The sequence below is a fragment of the Phoca vitulina genome, unplaced genomic scaffold, assembly GCF_004348235.1.
Source record: "Phoca vitulina isolate PV1807 unplaced genomic scaffold, GSC_HSeal_1.0 scaffold21, whole genome shotgun sequence".
NCBI lineage: Eukaryota > Metazoa > Chordata > Mammalia > Carnivora > Phocidae > Phoca > Phoca vitulina.
The window spans coordinates 31,535,987-31,546,712 of record NW_022589724.1 but is presented as its reverse complement, the minus strand read 5'-3'; the positions used below and the strand labels follow the sequence as shown (position 1 = coordinate 31,546,712).

The 10,726-nt window shown below is 59.8% G+C and overlaps 1 long non-coding RNA gene across 1 annotated transcript; it reads left to right on the top strand.

Moving 5' to 3' along the window:
• The first annotated feature begins 387 nt into the window (after positions 1-387).
• On the top strand, positions 388-10,338 carry LOC116640983. Its single transcript, XR_004301121.1, has 3 exons — positions 388-540; positions 1,979-2,078; positions 9,988-10,338. It is a non-coding gene; the product is annotated as an uncharacterized LOC116640983 (long non-coding RNA).
• The last annotated feature ends 388 nt before the right edge of the window (positions 10,339-10,726 follow it).

Genomic DNA, 10,726 nt, shown 5'->3' with positions numbered 1-10,726 from the left:
GACCGAGCGCCCACGTGGCCAGCGTTCTGGAAGCCGGGCGTTCCCAGAGGTGCAGGGCGGTGTCTCACTGTTGTTTTGATTTGCATGTCCCTGAGGACGGGTGATGGGGGCATCTTTCCACGTGCTTGTTGGCCACCTGTGTATCTTCTTTAGTGAGCTGTCTGTTCAGATATCTTGCCCATTTTTTCATCGGGTTTTTTGTGTTTCCTCATTATTGAGTTTTAAGAGCCCTTTATCAGATGCTTTGTGGATATTTTTTCCTCGTCGGTGGCCTGTCTTCTCACTATCCTAACATTGTCTTTTACGGAGCAGAAGGTTTTCATTTTAATGAGGTCCCGCTTATCGGCTGTTTCCTCCAGGGACGGCGTCCTCGTGCTTAGCTGAGAAGTCATGGACGCACCAGGGTCTTCTGGGCTTCTCCTCTCTCCTCCAGAGGCTTCAGACCTTACATTCGAGTCTGCGATCCATTCCGAGTTACCATACGGACGGTGTAAAGGGGGCGTGGGCAGGGGCACACCTGCCTGGTCTCTGCCCCTCAAGGTGAGAGAATGCCTGGTGAGCAGCCCCCTGCTCGGTGCTCGAGCTCACAAAGTGGTTAGGGGCCGGGGACACAGGAGCTAGTGCCTTCAGGCAGCGATTTCTTCCGTCTTGTTCCCTTCGGGGCAGGTGCCCGTGGGCCGTGCAGACCCTTATGCTGATGATGCTGGCTGGTGGGCCGCCAGAGGGGCTCAAGGGTGTGGGGCGCAGACACAGACAGTGAAGCCAGCCTGGAGGGGCGGGAAGGCATCCTGGAGGAGGGGCCGTCCGAGGGAGATTTATGGGCCAGATGAGAATTAAGTCTAAGTATCAGTGAGAGGAGAGGGGAACGCGGGGCCATTTCAGTGCTTTCCTGGGAGAGGGTCCAGCAGGAGCACGTGTGGAGGTGTGCCCGATACGCTGCCGTTGGCGTCCCCTGCCAATGACCACCAGGGGCACCTTGGGCCTGAGCAGCTGGGCTTATTGCAACACTGGAAAACGCACACTCCGGGGACCCCGGGGGTGTCCACACAGGGTGTTAGAAAGGGCTGACTGTGGGATCCAGGTGCCTGTTAGGTGACTTTGGGGGGATTCAAGGAAGTGGGGTTTGCTCTGGATTGGGTGCTATCAGGAAGCCGGTAGGGGGTTTTCAATCACAAGGCAGAGAGTGGAAGGAAAGGCCAGAGGGGCTGCAGTGTGGCTGGGGGTCTGGGATGCCCAGCTAAGGAGCCTGTGGGCAGGGGGAGCTCCTGAGGGCCTCAAGCTCACTAGAGCTGAGCGTGGGCAGGGGGCATCAGAAGTCCCCTCACTCTGGGGCGAAGACCCAGGTGTTTGGGTTCTGGGAGCTAGAAGGAGGAGAACAAGCTCCCAGGGCCTGTTTACAAGCAGCTACCTGGGGCCCTGCTTTCCTGGACCAGCTCGCACACCGTGCTCTGGGTACCTGCAGGGTCGGGTGCTGGAGACACAGCGGGGAGCTGGACGGGGCCCCAGCCCTCCTGAACCCCGGGCTGAGGCTCTGCATGGATCCTTCAGACTTTAATTCCAACATCATTTTATTTATGTTTATTTTAATGCATTTTTCAAGGTTGAAAACACAGTCTCATATAGTCTACTATTAATTGGTCTAGCAGTAACTAGTGTGGTCATTAGCTCCCTGGGACCTCCTGTTCTGGAAGCTCATGGGCAGAGGCGGGCAGGCCAGGCATCTGGGGCCCAGGGTGGCCATCCTCAGAGTCCCGGTCATCAGTTGCTGTCAGGTTCCCCAATTCTAACAACCCCTCCCCCTCTACCCCCATGTGCCTAGAACCCAGGACTGGATGGTCCCAGACTCACGCCCTTCCCTCTCTCCTTCCTTTCTCATAAAAACCAACAGTGATCGGGGCAGACTGGAACCACACTGGGCACTCTGTGTGACATTCTTGCTGTTCCCACGAAGGCAGGCAATATCTTCCCCATTTTGCAGATGAGAACACTGAGGCTCAGGATAAGGGCTTGGTGCTCGGGGCTGTCTTTCCACTCTGCGCTGCCTCCTGACCACGGCTGGAGCTTTGACCGACTCTGAGGTAGGACCAGCGGGGCACCTTGTTCACCCCAGAATCCCCAGTGCCCCATTTTGTCCACTTGGGGAGCTTGGGCGGAGGTTGCCTCACCGCCTCCAAAGCTCTGCTGGGGATGGTCAGGGCTGCGGGGCGGGGCCGGGGGAAAGCAGCCTGACCCAGGGCCTCGGGTAGCAGGTCCCTCCCATGGGCAGGCAGAGCCCACTAGAGCCCCTCAGCGGCTGGAAGGTCATTATCATGTTCCTTCTTTTAATTACGTTTGGGCGAGGGGTGTAGCAGCAAGCGCCAGGGAGGGTCTCTGCTCTCAGGGAAGCACGGCCACGCCACGTGGAAGAGAGAGATGGGCCACGGGCTCAAACCCACGCGGCGCTCTACCATCTCTCTGTGCAGCCAAGGGGTGCAGCTGGGCACCTCAGGGCCACTTGAGGCATGAGCCTCACGGCTGTGGCGGGGTACCCCCTGGCTGGGCCGTGGCCTGGGGGGGCCTCAGAGGCCATTGTGCTCCTCTTGGTGATGACCTGTCCATCCAGGCCCTGTTTGCAAACCGGGGCCCCACCCTGAGCTGCAGGAAGCCACGGGTGTCTGTGGAACCGTGTGGATCCCTGTTCAGAGCCCTGCGTGTGCCCGGCGCTTCCATGCACGGACACTTGTCTTGCCGAGGACTCGACAAGCTGGCCTCCCCGTTCATGCTCACCCAAGGGCACCCAGCTAGTGACTGCTGGGGATCGGGGTCTGGTCCACGTTTGTGTGGCCCCTGAGCCCGTGTTCTGCCCTCGACACCACCATGCTGCCGGCCAGTGACAAGGGAGCCCTGTTTGTTCCCCGGCCCACCTTATACTGGCTTGGAGACCCCGGGCACCGAGGCTGACAATCCCTCACGGCATCCTGACTGGGGTCCAGTCTTGGGGGCTTAAGGGAGCGAACTGTGCCCTGCAGATGCCGGGGTGCTCTGACTCACAGACTTGAACTTGGGGCCCACAGGGACCTCAGGAGCTGGTGTAGGGACCCAGTGACTCACCCCACAGGATCTGCAGGGTTGCACCGAGGCCAGGCCCTCAAACTCCACTCCCTGGCATTCGTGTGCCCAGGGAAGCCAGCACCTCTGGTCACGAGGTCACATGCAAGGTCAGTGCCAAAGTCTGGCCCCACCAGTCATGGTGTGGGACCCCAGCAGGGCTGCTCTAGGGACCCTGTGGCCTCGCACACGCCCGTGGCCGCCCCTCCGAGGCCGGAGCAAGCTGCCCAGCGCAGTGGCTTAGCTCGGTGCTAACCTCCACCCCCCCCCCCCCCCCCCCCCCCCCCCCCGGCTGATGGAGTCGGCTGAGCAAACAGTTCTCTGGCCCCGGAGAAGCCTCCTGAGTTTGGAAATTCCAATAGCATTTCTGTAAAGTGTCATAGCTGATCGGCAGCAGGTGCCTCTGATGGTTGCAGGGAGGGAGAAGGTAATTTGGAGCAGAGAAACAGCTATTGATTGAGGCCAGAAGTTACTGCCACCAGGTGCCTCCTGGTCCCCGGCTCCAATCGCCCGCCGCAGCCCCCACCCTGGGTGATCCCGACGCGGTCACAGCGGTGGCGAGGTCGGCCCACGCCGTGCCAACCCCATTTCCCAGGCGAGGAAGCTGAGGCCTGCTGGGCTCTGCTCTCCCTGCACCCACCTCTTGGGGCCTCCTGCGCAGGGGACCGGCTGACCTGATGCACCTGGGCAGGTCGTGGAGGTTTGACATTTGAACTCGAACGGCTGGCGTCCATCTGTCTGTATGCACGGACATCACGCTGAGTGAAGCAAGCAGGCAGTGGGCAGCCCAATCCGTTCCCGTAACATTCTCCGTATCTGCAAACCACAGGCGGGCCCGGGTTGGGGGTTGGCGCCGAAGCTTCGGAGCTTCTCTCTGGGTGGGGGGTTTGGGGAGACTCACTTCCTGCTCAACAGAAGCTTGGGTTTTCCACGATGAGCTGTAATATCTTCATCAAGAACAAATGCGGTGTTCTTGCCTGGTAAGGGGCTGCCTCAGGGTCTGTGTCCCCCTGGCTGTGAGCGGGGAGGGGCTGGGGCGCTGGGCCTGGGCAGGCGAGCCTCTGCTGATGGTGCCTGAGGAAGGGGGTCCCGGGTCCCTCTGCTGCCTATCATCAGCTCCCTGAAACATGCAGGACCCGGAGGCAGGGGGCACCGCAGCTCACGGGGGACCCTCAGGAGGGCCATCACAGCCAGGCGTGCTGGAGGGGAGGGGCTTGTCTCGGCCCTGGCAGACGGGAGCCCTGGGGGCCTCGCCTGGACCCCGGCCGTCTCTGGGCAGGATGGGGGTCCTTCCAGGCCCCGTAGCAGATGCTGTGGTGTCCACCCAGATTCCCTCCCTGGGCCCCAGCCCCCACCCCCCAGCTGCAGGCAACACTTGCTCACAGCGGCCGTCCTCCAGCCTTGGCCACAGGGACACTCCTGGTCCAAGGTCGCTGTCCCCTTGGGTTGGGGGGATGGCAGCCCATGTTCGTGATGAGCTAATGCAAGGGTGCAGAAGCCTGTCCCCCTTGCCTCAGTTTGGGGCAAGTGTGAGGGGCCTAGACTGCCCCGTGCCCGTGTGGTCTGCCGAGGCCCAGCGGCTGCAGGCCAGTCAGCCCTCTGCCCACGCTGCCTTTCTCAGCTCCTCGCAGGCCAGCCTCCAAGGGCCTGCTCTTCTAGGAGTCTGCTTCTTGGAAAGCCAAGCGGGGACAGGCCCTCCGCTGATGGGCACTTGTCCTCTCCTCCCCAGAGGGCACAGGCCTGGCCCGGGCTCCCAGTTCGGGCCCCTTTCCCAGCCTCCAGGCTCCTCCCTATAAACACGGGAGCATCCGGACACCCCAGGCTGCCCTGGGCCGTGCCCCCGGGGCCCCGCCTCCCTGCTCTATCAGATTTGCAGCTGGAGCTTCTTCCGCTGCCTCCCCATGGGAGGTCTGCAGGGGTCTGGAAGCGGGGGGCCACACGGTGGGAGTCCCACACTCAGGCACCCAAGACCCTTTGCCACGGGGCTGGGGATGCAGGCCGGCTGGAGTGTGGGGCACGGCTCTGAGCATGACCACCTTCCCCGGTCTCAGCGACCCTGGTCTGTAAAAGAGGGTGCAGGACTGGGCTGGGGGCACAGACAGCAGTTCCTCAGGGCAATCGGTAAGCGCCCAGTTAATGCCGTTGGGGTTGCTCTGCTGGCCGTGGTCCCTGGCCTCTGTAACGGTCCGTGTTGCCGGCAGCATGGAGCATCCTGGCCTCATACCCCTGCCCGACCCCGGGCTGCTGTCTGGGGGGCGGGTCCTGACTCAGTCTCCCGCGGTCGCCTTGGCAGGGCCACGGAGGGGAGGCTGGCCCGGGGCTCGGGCTGGCGAGGACTGCGCCCCACCTCAACCGGGGCCCCGGGTGTTGAACAGGCTCCGTGGCCACTCCCAGGGCTTCACGCTCCTCAGGAGGAAGCAGATGGGGCTGTCAGCTCTGCTTACGCCCAGTCTTCCCAAAACCAGCCAAGCGTGCCCTGGAACAGGGGAGCGGCTCCTCGGAGCAGCTGGTGGGGCTCCAGGCTGGCATCTCTTGGGGCCCCGTGACGCTGATTAGCAGGAAATAATGCACAGGCAGAGGGAGCGGGCCCAGCGAAGACCTGCTGGCCCAGGGCCCAGAGCTGTCATCCAGGCCGGCGTGCCCAGGAGACTGGGGTTGCGCAGCCAGCTTCCCTCACCCACAGCTGGGCCCTTCCATCAGTGTCCGCCTCGGACCCGCTGGGGCTCAACCCCGGACCTGGGATTCCAGGAGGGATTTATCACTTGCATTTTGTCCATGATGGAGGCCCCGAGAGGCAGGCCTCACCTGGGTCCCCCGCGCCAAGCTTATTCTGCTCAGCTCTGCTCACCCAGAGCTCACTCTGTTTGCTCAAAGCAAAGCCACGTTTCTCTGCACTCGAGCTCCTACCTATCTTCCCCTCCTGCCACCTGCAAAGCATGACTCCCTCCAGTGTGTTGTACCAGTAACGCAGGTCATGATAGGAAACTAGAGAATCCCAAGAATTGAAAACGAGGAGGAAAGAATCCTCCCAAATCCCTTATCTGGAAGGGGCCCCTTTTATGATTTGGCGACCGATCTTCCATGTATGTAAGGCACGTGATTTTACAGCACCCACCCTGGCTGCTCCTGACCCATTAATTTCGTGTAGCAATTTATCAAGAGCACACACCCACTCCGTAAGTGCATGTCTAGTGCAAGCAAAGTTCCAGGGAGCGTGCGCGCCCGAATGTATTCAAGCCTCTCTCCTTCGACATTTAAAGCGGTTCTTAAAGCATTAAACATCTGTGTGCACATCCTTAATTATTTCCTTATGAAAAATGCCTAGAAGTAGAATTGCTAGGTCAGAGGGTATGTGTGTGTGTGTGTGTGTGTGTGTGTATTTCTGGAATAAAGTATTATTACTGTGTGGGGATTGTTTTAAGACAGTTTTATTGAGATATGATTCACGTGCACACAATGCGGCGATGTTTAGTGTATTCACGGAGTTGTGTGACCACCATCACAACCAATGTGAGGCCATTTTCATCACCCCCAAAAGGAGACTCCCATCCCCATGGCACTGACTCGAACCACCTCCCCGCAGGCCCCGCCCACCACTGCCGTGTTGTCCGTCTCTGTGGCTTTGCCCGTTCCGGACATGCTCATAAATGGGATCCTGCAACACGTGGTCCTGTGTGTCTGGCTTCTCCCACCTGGCGTGCTGTTCTCGAGCTCATCCGTGCCGTGCTGTGGCGGGGACCAGAACTCTGTCCCCTGGCGTTGCAGGGAATACCCCCAGAAGGCGGCCCACATGTTTTTCAGCCTTCACGGTGCTCCCCAAAGGCCGCGTGTGCTCCAACGCCCTCAGCAGATGGGGTGTCCATGTCTCGGGGCGGCCACTGGGCCTCGGTCCTGGTTGGGGTTTCTGCACTGGGGATCTTGGTGGGAGGTCGGATCCAGGCAGGGTCACAGCTAGGGTCGCGTGGAGCCCCAGGAAGGCAGTCATGATCTCCATGCTGCCAGCAGTCTTTAAAAAATCTTCAAACCAGAGAAATTTTTATTTGCCTTAATTTAAAAAAATGCTGTGGGATAAAGCAGCCTTTCTGTTGGTTAGTGTTGGAAAAACTGACGTCAGTCTCCTAACACCTAACACAATAGAAGGTGGGATACTTTTTTAACAAGTGTGGTTGCTATGACAATGTGGGAGGAGGCCATTCGTATTTGCCACCTCAGAGGGACTCAGAGACTGGCCCTGCTTTGAGGCCATCCAGCGCCTGGCAGCTTTAGGGAGCTGGGACTGCCCCTCGGAGGCCTGTAGTGACCACCGTGCTCCACCGGGACTGATGACCAGGTCCCCCCACCGACTGGCTTGCACGCCGAGTCAAATGTTGCCTGTGGCCAGCCCCCTTGGGGTCTGCCTGGACCTGGTCTGGCCACCTCTCTTTGCACGGACGTTTGCAGCTACTGGATCTGACGGTGCACGAAGGCTCCGCTGAAGAAACACAGAGCCGATGGTCGGCTCTGCACCAGTCTTCCGTGCGACCCCCGGGCCCCTGGCACCGCCAGGCCACCCAGTTCATGGGCAGGGAGCGAGGCCCGAGGAATGACGTTCCCACCCCAGAACTCTGCCCTCACTTGGAGCTGTCCTTCCTGGACTCATCCTTGTCCCAGAAAGACAGGCTCCTGGCCGCCAGTGAGTGTGGGGCTTAGTGGAGACGAGACAACAGCCCGGGCGGGGGCTGGCCAGTGCACCTGGCGCCATCCCATCCTACACGCCACCATGACTGGAGCTGGCTGGAGGGGGCACGTGGGTTGCTGGCTGAGTAAAAGGGGGAGAAGGGTCAGGTGGCTGAGGGCTGCTCTTGGGGTCTGGAATGTTCCAGGCTATGTTTGTCTCCAGCCTGCTTCAAATCCCCGTGCGAGCACCTCAAGGAACCCAGCTGGACTGCAACAGGGAAGGCAGACCTGAGCACCCCGTCCCAGGACACAGGACCCTCCCTGAGTGGAGAGCCCTTAAGAACAGGGGCTGAGCTCCCCTACACTTAGAGGGCTCTCTGTCTTCTCTTGAAGTGGACCGGGAAAAGGGCCAGGGTGGAAGCAAGCCCCCACCCCTCTGAAAAGGGCCAAGGTCAGGCGGCTCTGACCTTGTTGCAGGGACAGGAGCTGTGCGGGACACTCGGCCATAGGAGCAAAGGTACCAACAAACCTCCATTCTCTGGTCGGGGCCTGGGTGCGATTAATATTTCATACCCCAAGAAGGCGCTGACATTTTGCTGGATGGCTTCAATTAGCTCCCGAGCCTCGTTCTCGTGCTAATAATCAGCTTGGTTATCATAATGGTTTATTAATCTGTTTCGCAGTGTGAAGTCGCTCGGCGTGCTTCACGGATCCCTCCTGCTGCTACCTGGGCTGGACAGAAATGGCTCGGGCCCGCGGGTGCTCGTGAAGGGGGTCCCACGCTTGGAGGGCTGGGCTGGGGAGTAGCTGGGGAGCAGGCTGGGGCGGGAGGCTCGCAGCTCTGGTGTGTCTCTGTGCTCCCTGAGCCCAGAGGGCCCCTCTGGACCGAACACAGGGATGGGAGGCCCCGGGCAGTGGTTCGGCTCTCTCTCTTCTTCCTCTGTCCCTTGATGCCACCCCTTGACCCAAGGGGAATGCTTAGGAGGAAATCTCTACATGGAAAATTTGAGATGGGGTTAAGTAGCAGGAGAGATGGGGGACAGTGGAATCGTTTGGGTGGGCAATTTGTTTTGTTCCAGAAAGGATTTCTACGCAGAGGTCGCCATATTCTGCATCATGTGACCTGCCTTCCTGGCCAGGGTGGGCCGCCTGACCCCAACACAGCCCCTGCTAGTCACGCTGTCAGAGCCAGGAAGCAGTCCCTTGGTGGGGCAGGGCGGTGGGGCTCCCCCGAGGGCCGCTCGGCCAGTCGTGGGGTGAGGGCCCTTCCTCCTGTCTCCACCTGGGAGCACCTCTGGGTGAGCTGCTTGCGGAGGGAAGGTCAGAGGGGTCTGCTCAGGGGTGCCGGTGGGGGACTCGGGGCTGGGGGAGGGGGGAGAGAGGTGGAGGGAGGGCTGGGCCACCGGGGCCGGGCCGCAGTCCAAGCACACAAGTGTGGTTCCGGACATGCTTTCTTCACTTGAAGTAATTTCAAAACAAAACAGAAGCTGCAGAATAGGACAGGGGTGTCCTGTGTGGCTTCCCCCCAGCGCTCCTGCCCGAAGCAATTTGCTGCGATGAGCAGGAGTAAGACAGGGGCGTGGGTGGACTCTGAACTGCCCCGCAGGCCTCCCGGTGCTCACCCACTGGGCGCCCCGTCCTTCGGGAGGTGCTGCCCTGTTCTTTTATAGAATGTCCCCCAAACTGGGTTTGTCAAGTACCTTTTCACGACTAGCTGGATACTCTGCAATTCGGCAGGAGGACGGGGGAAGCGAGGTGTCTTTCTCAGCACGCTGTCTCGGGGCGGGGGGTGGGGGGCCCGCGATGGCCACGGGACCACGTGCTCTTAACTTTGATCCCTTCGTTAAGCTGCTATCTGCTGGGCCTCTCTACTGCAAATTTTTCTCCTGAATTTCAAAATATTTTCTCTTGAAAAACGCTTCTGTTTTTCTCTTTGCAATTAATAAACGGCTTGAGGGAGATACTTCGAGGCTCTGCAAATGCGTTGCCCCTCCTGAAAGCTTCAATTTGTTATTTGGGGCGCCCGTGGGTGAATCTTGCTGACAGCCAGTCTTACCATGATGCTCGGACGGTGCTCTGCTCCCTCGTCCCCTCCACATTTGTTAATTAGAATCTTCTTTAAGCAAGAGCGGTCCTTTACCCTCCACTTAGTTATGCAGCTATTTGCTTATGCCGCGATGGACTGGTGGACATTTATTTTGTTGGGTTAAAATGTACCACTCTTGTTATTTGTGTTCTCTCCAGATCCTTCCAGCGCCGGCCATGGCAGATCCTTGGGCCTGGCTCCTGTGCCCTTCAGCAGACCCCCCCACCGGATCTGGACATCGATTTCCTGATGTCACAGGGTGCTCCGGCTCAGCCGCACCCCTGACCTGTCTGTTCTCCATGGAGGCCAAGGGGATTCTGGAAAAGGAGGCCCAATGTTTAGTTTTGGATCTTCTGCAGTGGAGCTCCCAATGCCCCCCTTCCACCCGGTGGTGTGACTGAGTCACCAGCCAAAGCCCCTGCCCTCTGTCAGCCCCGGGGCGGGGGGTGGTGTTTTGCTGAGTTGGGGTCGGTCCCTCATTCGTGTTGGCAGAAGGGTGGAGAGAAGGAAGCAGGTTAGGCAGGTGGAGACAGAGAATGGATCTAGAGACTCAGGGTTGGCTGGTGGGGGTGGTGGAGGGTAGTGGGGGTGGTGGAGGGTAGTGGGGGTCGGTGGGGGATAGAGGGGGTGGCAGAGGGTAGTGGGGCTGGTGGAAGCAGGAAGTTGAGGCAGAGAAGACTGGCCCATGGCTGAGCCCCTCTGAGAGGGCACTGGACTGACCCTGGATGTGGGGGGTAGCGAGTGACCCTGGCTAGACTGTAAGGAGGGGACTCCGGCTGAGTCAAAGGAGGAGTGTTCTCGTGTGCTGCCTATGAACACCATCTGTCCCACGTCCACGGGTTCAGCCACGTCTGTGCTCTGCATGGACCTTCCCTGCTCCGTTCTCCAGCTCCTCAG